This window comes from Suncus etruscus, chromosome 11, assembly GCF_024139225.1.
Source record: "Suncus etruscus isolate mSunEtr1 chromosome 11, mSunEtr1.pri.cur, whole genome shotgun sequence".
Lineage (NCBI taxonomy): Eukaryota > Metazoa > Chordata > Mammalia > Eulipotyphla > Soricidae > Suncus > Suncus etruscus.
In genome coordinates, this window is record NC_064858.1 from 34,867,389 (window position 1) to 34,879,506 (window position 12,118).

A 12,118-nucleotide genomic window follows, 5' to 3' on the forward strand; every position below is an offset into this window, starting at 1 on the left:
GCACACTCTATTGGGATACACAAGATCCCCTGGAAAAGCTTACCTGCCGGGATCAGCAGGACACAGCCACATAACACGCTCTCTCCTCTGTCTCTGTCACATTTTCTAAAGACTCTCACAAGAGCCCACTGTTGGCAAAGCCACACTCAGAAGTCAAACTTGATAATTGATGCTGTAATCCCCTGGATTCCCTCATTAGCAGTTGCTAATGGCTGGTGTGTTAACGATTCAATTAGGGCTCTAATAGGCCCATTGTAAACTGCCTCCTTTCAAAGGGAAAGGAAGAACTCTGTGCTAGGAGTGATGGCTGAAGCCAACAGTAAAGGTCTCTGATAGCCCAGAGTCTTTCCTACAATTTCTGACTGGGCACCCTGGCTCAGGGTTGGCACCCTCAAGAACAGCTAGGTGGCAAAATTTGGGATGTGAAGAGAGAGCTTTAAGAGAACTCCCAGAAAAAAAAATCTGGGATTTAATCTGCTTCAAAAAGATATGCCTTTTGTGCTGCAAGACTCAGACCTGTACTTCCTGCCCTGATGTTCTTAGCCGGGGATCTTTGACTATGAGATCTATCTCTTCTCAGCCCCACTGTACACTCCAATTCTAAGGGACTCACAAAGATTGTTACTGCAGTTACTGCCTCCAGCTTTGGCCCAGGAATTTAGCTCTATTTGTCTCTTGATATCTTCTGTTTTCCTCCAAAACATCCTTTTAAAAAAAATCTGTTAGAAATTTGAAACTTGCTTAGTTAGTGGGTGGACATGAGTGTATCACCAAGTATCAGGGTAGCACACAATGCAAGAGAACCAGAGAAAAGGATCTGTATACTGTGATCAAACCATCAACACATTATGCAATTTTGTGATCCCCTCTCTTTCTTATCAGAGCTGAGGACTCTCAAGGATTAAGAAAGCCAAACACACAGTGGCAGCAGGCTTGTAGTTTAGACATTGTGACAAATTCCCACTTCAGGAAACATTGCTTTGCCTTAGAACTATAACAGGCCATTGCAAAGATAAGATCACCAATAAGATCCTCGGATCTCCTGACAGGCTTGTTAGAGACTTGTATACACAAAGGAATTCTTTGACCCAAACCTTCATTACTAAGTAAGAAAAACTTGCTCTGGGGCCAGAGGTAGGGGTTTGCCTTGCACAAGACAACTCAGGTAAGATACTTTGAATTCCATATGGTCGCTTGAGCCCACCAGGAGTGATTCCTGATTTTGCAGTCAGGAGTAACCTTTGAGCACACCAGATGTTATCCAAAAACCAAAAGGAAAAACATGCCCAGATGAGATTCCTTCATCTATTTTCTGTACATGAAAATAGTACAGAATGAGATATATGATTAAGTATGCACACAGTATGTTCTCAACTATGTATGCTGACCATCCCCCTCATAAAGAGGCTGACTATATATAGCATCACCCTCATTCTACTCAGCACAAAAGCAGACCCTTCTTCCTTTTTTTCTGAAGCTTGTTCTAAGCCAGACTAGCTTCCCAACAAACATCTTATTTTCTAGTCAATAATGCTCTTTTTTTCTATTGAGTGGTTCCTGTGGGTTTTGGACAACAACATAAAGTCTTTTTTGTGGTTTATGGCATGAACCTGAGAAAGATCCAAGTAGTAATAAATTCCTCACCAGCAGAGCTTGGATTTTGCTAGTAGACAGCAGCCCTAGGCAGAAAGAAGCCAGTGTGTATTTACCATGAGATAGGAGAAGTCAACAAAATGTTTCTTACCTAACCATTTCATTCACTATTGGAAGTGCAACCTAATGGAACCTGCAATCCTACTCTTCACATTTTCACTTCATTTCCTTTATTGTCCACTTCATATTTACCCACAAGTCATCTGATAGTATTGATATTAAAGCAGCAAATATCCTTCTTCCTGCCAACGTTTCCAGCTCCTGTGTTCAATTCTCTCCTGCCCTCCCAAGCCTTGTCCAATGTTAGACCCTGCCCTGACTGGGCTATGAAACTCATGTCTCAGAATCTAATTTTCCCTCTCATCTAAACCACCTGCATCCTTCTCTTTCTCTCTGGAGGCCTGGACTTAAATAAGCAACAGGTAAAGACCAGAAAAAAATCCAACTCTAATCATGATTCCATACTCATATCCTGGGTAATTTAAATGAATCTCTTAAATTCTCAGAGCTGCAATTCCCATCGTATAAAAATGGTGAGATCACCTTCTTTGCTGTTGTTGTATATATTCATATAAGGGCTGCTACTGAAGTCCCTTGAAACTCATATGATAATATTCTAAATCCCACAGTCATGTGGAACAAGGTAGGGCTCCATGAATGAATTAATGGAATTATTATAAAAATGATTCCAAAGAACTGCCTAGTCCCTTCCACAGAGTAAGAAAATTGAAAAGATTGGAGTCTGTATCCAGAAAGTGGGGTCTACTGGACCACAGAAGCTGCTGGCATCTAGATTATGACATCTTAGCCTCTAGCCCTAAGGAAGGACCCCTAACCCCAGCCCTCATAAATACATTTCTGGCTTGTCAGTTCCCAGTCTATGGTAATTTGTTAGAGCAGCCCAAATAGGGTGAGACTCTGATCTAAATTGCTGTAATTGATAGGTCTTGAAGAGAAAGGATCAGAGAAAGTAGATCTTTTTTCCTTTATTATGCTCAATAATAAAATGCAGGCCTGAAGGTATGTCTTCTCTCCAATATTTTTCAGGATTCAGACGAAAGGTGAGTCTATCATCTTCATCTCAGAGATCTTCTGGGCACAGAGGAAATGTCATTCCAGTTTGTGGGATGGCAGTGTGCAAAAACTCATAGGTCTGGTTCATGACTGGGCCTGACATCTCTCATCATCTCCCTTTGCATTCTGTTGGTGAGAACTCAGCCACATGGCTCACCTCATTCCAAAGGAAGTCAGAAAAGTGTCCTTGGCAAGAGAATTACATCTAGACTAAAATTCTCTTGCCCTGGATTTTCTGAGGAAGTGTAGAATGCCTAGGAGGTTCCACTTCTTCCCATTTTACTTAATGATGTCGGATTCTATCTGGGGGACATGGAAGGGCTTACATCACCCTGATTCTCATTGAGCATTCATTTTCTTTCCAACCTGTTTTCTCTAGAGGACTCTCCCTAGCTATACACCTTCTTTCCTAGATTGGCTCCATCCATCAGCTCATGTCCCCCCAAGGCCTCCATCTCCCATGGTTCACAGACTGTATCTCTCATTGGCCTGTCTGAAATCTGGCCATTTGAATCTTACCAGCCTGATTCCCATCACCAAAGGTTGCATCAGGACTGTGCCAACCAGGCTGTCAGTCCCAGACGAGTTTTCTCAAAAAGGCATGCCAACTGCAAGAACACAAACCGCAGTGCTCTTGAAGAAGTTTGTTAATATTTGAAAATTACTTCCTTTGCTCCTAAGAGTTCTGTTGGGTATTAGAATCCAAGAGCAGGGACAAGATTGCAACAAATTAAAGTGATGGTCTGCTCTCAGTTGGAGCAGATACAAAGGAGCAGGTCCTATTCACTATAAGCTGGGGGTTCTGCAGGCTCCCACTTCCATCTCACCAGAGTTGCTTTAAAGACAGTAAAGGGAAATTTTCAGGAATATTTTCCCCCTCTTTGCACCAAACAACTGGTGAGAATGCATATTCAAATGAGTGGGGTTTTTGTGGCCCAAACTCTGAAAACAGCTGCTGTGAGCTGAGCTCTGCCACCCGAACTTCAGATGTTCTGCTCACGCACATACAGCACTGCATGTGGCCAATTCTGGGGTGACAAGAGGTTGTCTGTTTCCATATGGGCACAATTTAGTTTTGGAATTGGGCCTGAAAACACCTCACCAGGTTGGACCCTGGGGCCACCTGATGTCTAGCCAATGGACATCAACTCAGACTAAATTTGAGAGACGCTTCCTTCTGTAGTTCTCAGTCCCCCTAACCTAAATTCCACTGGCAGGAAGGTTTCTAGACTTTCCAAAATTCAGACCCTTCAGATTCTATCATTGTGCTTCAGATTTCTAATCTGTTTCCAAATTATCTTGCAGAAAAAATGGATAGTGAATGAAAAAGTTTAGTTCTATGCACATATATCACATACACACATATTTACTTGCCCACATACCACACACACAGTCATTCATGCACACTGGCACACACACTGCAGAGACATAAACAATCATACACACATATACTTTCCTGCTAAGTTATATATATAGGAGAGGCATTAAACACATCTGTGGCAGGGGCCGAAGAGATAGCACAGCAGTAGGGCATTTGCCTTGCAAGCAGTTGAACCAGGATGAATGGTGGTTCATATCCTGACATCCCATGTGGTCCTCCGAGCTTGCCAGGAGCAATTTCTGAGCGTAGAGCCAGGAGTAACCCCTGAGCGCTGCTGGGTGTGACCCAACAACCAAAAAACAAAAACCACATCCCCCGTGGCAAAGTTTGGTGGTGATTTCTTTGTTAATATGCACAGTAGCTATCGAAAAAGATGATGCATTTGCAAGTTGCTTATAAAACTTGAGATCAACTGTTTGGAGATTTAGCCACCTATCTAATGGGGGACCTACTCTATGGAAATTTTAAGTAAGTTTTATTTATAAACCTGGCATTGTATGTAATAAACTTTACAGCTGACTTTCATCTCTTAAAAAAAATCTAGTATTCGGCCTAGTTCATCTATAGGTCATCTATAGATCATGTGGGGAATTAGGAACATTAGGGAGACTGAGTACAAGTGAAAAAGGCAAAGGAAACCTTTGAGACTCACTTTGAGACCAGTGAGACTTGATGAGGGGTAGGAGAAAGAAAATGAGGTGCTATGGTTTGTAGAATCTTCTACCCCGTGGAGAGTTACTGCCCAACCCACTTTTAGGACACTCCTTCCTTTCAGTGAATTAAGGAACCATGGTGTAAAGTCCACCAGCGGGGGTGGAGGTGGTGAAGGGTGAAGGGTGTCTGGGAAATAGAGGTCAGAGCATGCATCTCCCTTTTCACTATCCCTGCTATATGGCAATCAGAGCAAGAGCATACCAGGAAGGATTGTACCCTCCAGTGCCTTTTTCTTCACAGAGGTCTGTCATGCTCAGTGGAACTGAAGAGTGACATTTTTTCCATGTCTTCCCTCCTGCCTTCTGCAACTTAAAGGTACACCTTTTTTTGTTTGTCTTTTCTATTCTCGATTTCTGCTTGGATGCACAAGTACTTGTAAAGCACTCAAGAAAGTGAGGCCTGGTACTTATTTCTAACAATACATCTCGTAATCAGGACTCACACCCCAAAACAATCTGAGTACAATATTAGCTGCATTCTGCTTGATTGCATGAGCTCCTGCCCAGCAAAAATTACCAACAGTAGAAAGATCAATGACTGGGAAGATTGAGGGATGAGGACCAAGCAAGGGATTAGAGTGAAGGGGGAGACAAAAACTGAAGGACATGAGATGTGAGCCCCAGGGGACCAATAGTAGTGAGTGTGGTTAGCAAGATCATACTAATCATAAGCGGTACAGGGTTCCTCTAGAATCTCTGCCACCTTTTTTTTCTACTCAAAAGTGCTGTTCTCTTCCTGACTTACCTTCTCTGAGCAGGAATCCAGAGGAGGATCTCAACCCTATTCTATAACAGCACTGTCAATAAATGACCAATTACATGGTCCAATCTCCTGCATGCCACCATTACTTTTCTGCAAATTCTACACATGTTTTTCCTGGGCATTCTGATATCACCAACATGATAACCTTCTAGTGAGTATGGATAGTCCTCTGGATCACTTACACTCTGCAAGTGTCCCAAGCTGCCAGACTTGTGGAGGGCTGAAGGGATGAAAAGTTTTCAGTTTTGGATGTCATCATCAGGACCAATTATGGACTCTACTTTGTAAACGCAAATTCCTAGGACCCTGTCACATTTTTCTAAGAGCAATGGGTACACTGCAATTTGAGAACAGCATGGAGAAGACATAGAAAAACATAGAAAGGCCATTGAAGGATGCTGTCCACAGAGAGAAGAAGATGTGGAAAGCAAGCAGCCCTGCCCACTTTGATTTCTTGCTGAGGAAGGGAATTTTAGGCCAAAGAATAAATGGATATGTAGAGGTTCCTTTAAGTTCTCACTGTAATTATGTAGCCTCAGAGGATGAAAGATGGTAAAGAAGATGTTGGCTCAAGCACTGGACATTTTCCCTAATGGGTAATTGTTTTAGCTTCTTTTTCCCCTTAGAAAAGAAGATATAAAAACCATGTTAATACTGAACTTAAACCTAAGAGAATGACTTAAGGTAAAAAAAATAAGAGGCAATCTTCAAAGAATCTGCAAAACATAGAGAATTATTTTTATTTCTTCTATTAAATAACAAGTTATTAAATAAGATAAAAAGCTTAGTTAATAATAATAATACTTATTCTTTGACATGGCCTTAAAGGAGAAAAAAAGCCTTAGAAAGAAAAAAAACCCAATCTGGGACAAGCCTGGGCTGTGATGGACAGAGAAGAGAAAAAAAGTGGAGGAATAAAAGTAGGAATCAGATATTACCTTAATTCTTAATAGAAATGACCCCAAATATAGAGGAACCAAAAAGACCATCAGTACAATAAAATTTGGGAAATAAAAATCCTAGTGAAAGCACATGAAGATTGAGCAGAGTACAAAAGACTTGAGAATACCTAAGAATACAAGAAGGAATTAGAAGCAGAGATTTAATGAGGGAGTCCAGAAGAATGCATGCCCCAAAGAGCCTGGAGAATGATAAGGTTCAGGAGGACCCTAACAATTGCTGAGAGGAGAGCCACTGAGATTTACAATATAATAATTAGACTCAGACAGTTTACACATTAAAATTACTAAACTGCAAAGAGATTTTTCTCTAAACTGCACAGGGTTCTCATACCTCGATGAGATTCCATTGGAAGCTCTGGACCAGTTGGGTAAAAAAGAGTAAAGCATAGCTGCTCACTACTTCAGGCAAGAGACCACACAGATGTGCAAATCCCACCTCAGAATAGCACATACAAACAAATTACTTCTGGCAGTACTCAGGGGACCCTATGAGATACTGGGGATCAAATCTAGGTTAAACACATGCAAAGCAAATACTCTACCCATTGTATTCTCTCTTTCTCTGTCTCTCTCATGCACATGAACCCTCAACTTAATTCTGATGATTTTTCTTACAGAAGCAAAACTGGGGATCACCTCTTTCTAAGAAGCCCTGAAGTATAAATACACTTGATTCTTTTTTTCTTAATTTTTATTGTAGTTAAAGTAAATTGCAGATCTTTCACAGTAATATTTAAAGCACATAGTGACAATGAATGAGGGCCATTCCCACCACCAGTGTTGTCCTCGCTCCACCTCTGTTCCCAGCATGAATCCCACATTTCCCTCCTTTACCCCCCATAATACTAGTGCAACTATTCCCCCCTTATACAGCTTGTTGTAGATTGGGTATTAATACTGTTGTTGTTGACTTTGGATTAGGTATTTAAGTCTGATCATTTTTATTTCCACCAAATGAACATACTACTGTCTGGTCTTGGTACCATCCATTTCCTCCCCTGTAATTATGAGGCTGATCAAAGTGATTCCAATAATGTGATTCTATTGAAGATTTAAGAAAAGATATGGAAGGAGAAAAGGAAAAAAAAGTTAAACAAAAAAGAAAAAAACTAGGAGTTCTTCTAGGCATTATAAGTATGCATTTAGAAGAAGAAAGGGGGAAAAAAGAAAAAAAAAAAACAAAACAATAGAGTGATTCCCAACTGTGAGTGTGGCCTGTGAGTGTTTTTCCACTGTCCTGTCTCCGAAACCTCTTGGGAGTGGGCCAAAAAGGGCCCAGAAAAATAGCTCTCCCAGAGGCTCCAGAAGAGCATTCTTTCTAACCAATGAACCCCACCGTAACACGTGGGAAAATAAATCACACTACAAGAGTGACAATGGGGAAAACTCACAGGCAAACACCATGCACAGAAAATGAAGACGATAGCTCAGATGACCTAAAAAATCCCAACCATCTGATTAACCTCTCGGATAAGAAGTTTAGAATAGCAATATGAAAGATGTTTGTAGAACTCAAAGAAAGCATAGATCGATCTGAACAGAACACAAAGACAGAAATCAGAAAACTCCAAACTGAAATAACAGATCTGAAAAATACGGTAGCTGAATTGAAAAACTCAGTGAATGGCCTCGCCAGCAGAGTAACAACAACTGAGGACAGAATCGGTGTGCTGGAAGATGAGATGCAAGAAAACTCAACACAGCAGAAGAAATTGGAAAAGAACCTTAAGACAAACAATCAGGCAATGGAAAAAATACTCAAAGAATGTGAACAGATGAAAATAGAAGTCTTTGATAAACTCAACAGAAACGTCAGAATCATTGGAGTCCCAGAGGCCCAGGTAGGAGATCTCCAGGAAGAATCAACTGTCAAAGACATTATCAAAGAGATACTCCCAGAGTTAAATACTGTATGCAATCAAATCCTGCATGCCCAAAGAGTACCACATAAAAGAGACCCAAAGAAAAACACCTCAAGACACATCCTCGTTAAAATGACAAATCTCACAGATATAGAATACTGAAAGTAGCAAGATCAAAAAGGGAAATTACATTCAAAGAAGCATCCCTAAGACTTACAGCAGACATGTCACAAGAAACTCTCAAGGCCAGAAGACAGTGGTGGGATATTGTGACAAGACTGAATGAAATGAATGACTCACCAAGAATACTGCATCCAGCCCAACTCATGATCAGGTTTGAAAGAAGGATACATAGCTTCATGGATAAATAACAGCTCAGAAATTTCACAGATGAAAAACCAGCCTTAAAGGAAAAACTGACAGGTCTACTTTAAGACAAGAGAGACCAAAAACACAGCAAACTTATCTACAAAGATGACATTAAATCCTATGACAATCATCTCCCTCAATGTCCATGGACTAAATTCACCAATTAAAAGACACAGAGTGGCAAAATGGGTCAAAAAGATGAAACCTTCTGCTGCCTACAAGAAACACACCTGAATAGTCAGAACAAACATAGACTCAAAATCAAAGGCTGGAGGAAAATTATCCAATCAAACTACACCCTTAAAAAATTTGGGTGGCCATATTAATGTCTGATTACACCAACTTTATACTCAAAAAACTTGTAAGGGACAAAAATGGACACTATGTACTAATCAAAGGATATGTGCAACAGAAAGAAATCAGACTATTAAACATATATGCACCCAATGAGAGACCAGCAAATTATCTAATACAATTACTGACAAATCTGAAAGAAGACATCAATAATAACACAATAATTGTGGGAGACCTCAACACGGCCCTATCAACACTCGATAGGTCAACCAGACTGAAACCCAACAAAAACATACTAGCCCTAAAAAGAATAATGGAAGAAAGAGGACTAGTAGATATATATAGGACACTCCACCTCAAAAAACCTGGATGCGCATTCTTCTCCAATGTACATGGGTCATTCTCCAGGATAGACCACATGCTGACACATAAAACATACCTTCATAAAATCAAAAGAATAGAAATCTTGCAGGCTACCTTTGCTGACTACAAGGCTCTGAAATTAGATGTGAACTACAAAGCCACACAGAAGAAAAACTTTAACAATTGGAAATTAAATAGCCTGCTACTGAACAACCAGTGGGTCCGAGATGAAATCAAAGAGGAAATCAAAACTTTCCTGGAAACAAATAATAATGAAGACACAAACTGCCAGAATCTATAGGACACAGCAAAAGTGGTCCTGAGAGGAAAATTTATAGCTTTACAAGCACACATCAGGAAGGAAGAAGGGGCATACCTGAATAACTTAATGACACAACTCATAAAATTAGAAAATGACCAACAAAAGGAACCAAAAATAGGAAGACAGACGGAAATAACAAAACTGGAAGCAGAAATCAATGAAGTGGAAAACCAAAAAACAATTTGAAAGGTCAACGAAAGCAGAAGTTGGTTCTTTGAAAAAATAAACAAGATTGATAGACCATTGACAAAACTCACAAAGAGAGAGAGAAAGAGAGAAGCCTGATAACCTGTATTGAAAATGAGAAGAGGGAGATCACAACAGATACTGCAGAGATCCAAAGGGTAATCAGGGACTACTTTGAGAAACTTTATGCTACTAAACATGAGAACCTAGAAGAAATGGATAAATTCTTGGACACTTATAACCTTCCACAGTTAAGTAAGGAGGATATAGCATATCTAAACACCCCATCACTATTAAAGAAATTGAAACTGTAATCAAACATCTGCCCAAAAAGAAAAGCCCAGGCCCAGATGGATTTGCTAATGAATTCTTTTAAACCTTTCAAGAAGAGCTACTACCAATTGTAGCCAGGCTCTTCCATAAAATTGAAAAAACGGGAACACTCCCAAACAGCTTTTATGAAGCCAACATCACCTTGATACCAAAACCAAACAGAGATGCTGCCAAAAAAGAAAATTACAGACCAATATCCCTGATAAATGCAGATTCAAAGATCTTCAACAAAATCCTGGCAAATAGGTTCCAATGCATCATCAAGAATATCATACACCGAACTCTGCTGGATCTCAGATGCCAGCACCCTTCTGCCTCTCTACTCTGCTGTCCTGCATTTTCGGCCTGATTTCACCCTTGGTGCGGCTCATCAGCCAGCCTGCTTTCCTGTGAGCTTTCCGGGGAGTCTGCCTTCCCGTGAGCCTTCCGTGGAGGTGAGTCGACACGCCCAGAAAGGGAGGAGCCACTGAACTTCGCTGGATCTCAGATGCCAGCACCCTTCTGCCTCTCTACTCTGCTGTCCTGCATTTTCGGCCTGATTTCACCCTTGGTGCGGCTCATCAGCCAGCCTGCCTTCCTGTGAACTTTCCGGGGAGTCTGCCTTCCCGTGAGCCTTCCGTGGAGGTGAGTCGACACGCCCAGAAAGGGAGGAGCCACTGAACTTCGCTGGATCTCAGATGCCAGCACCCTTCTGCCTCTCTACTCTGCTGTCCTGCATTTTTGGCCTGATTTCATCCTGGGTGCAGCCCATCTGCCAGCCTGCCTTCCTGTGAGCCTTCCGTGGAGGTGAGTCGACACGCCCAGAAAGGGAGAAGCCAGAGGAGCACGGTTGCTCCGCTCCCCTTCGCGACGGTGCACAGCATTTAGCCAATGAATACAATTACAACACGTAGAAAAACACGCAGTACTAGTGTGACAATGGGGAAACAACATGGGCCAGTGCCAGACATAGAGAATGAAGATGGCAACTCTGATGACTTGAACATGATCAACCACCTAGTCAGTCTCTCAGATAAGGAGTTTAGAGTTGCAATATGGAACATGTTCAAAGAACTCAAACAAAGTATAGAAGAGAAAACTAAAAAGAATCAGGAGAATATGAAGATAGAAATGAGAAAACTCCAAACGGAAATTTCAGATCAAATAACAGGTCTGAGAAACTCAGTAGATGAATTGAAGAAAAACATGTTTGAGATTTCCCACAGGTTAACAGCAGCTGAGGATAGAATCAGTACACTGGAAGATGAGATACATAACAATTACATACAGCAGAAGAAATTGGAAAAAAGCCTCAAAGCAAATGATCAAACAATGGAAAAATTACTCAAAGAATGGGAACAGATGAAAATAGAAGTCTATGATAAGCTCAACAGAAACAACTTAAGAATCATTGGAGTCCCAGAGACTCAGGAAGAAAATCTCCGGGAAGAATCAACAGTCAAGAACATCATTAAAGAGAAACTACCAGAGATAATGAATACATGTGATCAAATCCTGCATGCCCGAAGAGTGCCAACTAAAAGAGACCCCGGAAAAAACACCCCAAGACACATTCTAGTCACAATGACGAATCCCATAGATAGAGACAGAATTCTGAAAGCAGCAAGATCGAAAAGAGAAATTACATTTAAGGGAACATCCTTGAGATTTACTGCAGACCTGTCACCAGAAACACTCAAGGCCAGAAGGCAGTGGTGGGACATAGTGACAAAACTCAATGAAATAAATGCTTCGCCTAGAATACTGTACCCAGCAAAACTCACTTTTAGGTTTGAAGGAACAATACATAGTTTCACAGACAAACAACAGCTCAAAAACTTCACAGACTCAAAACCATTCTTAA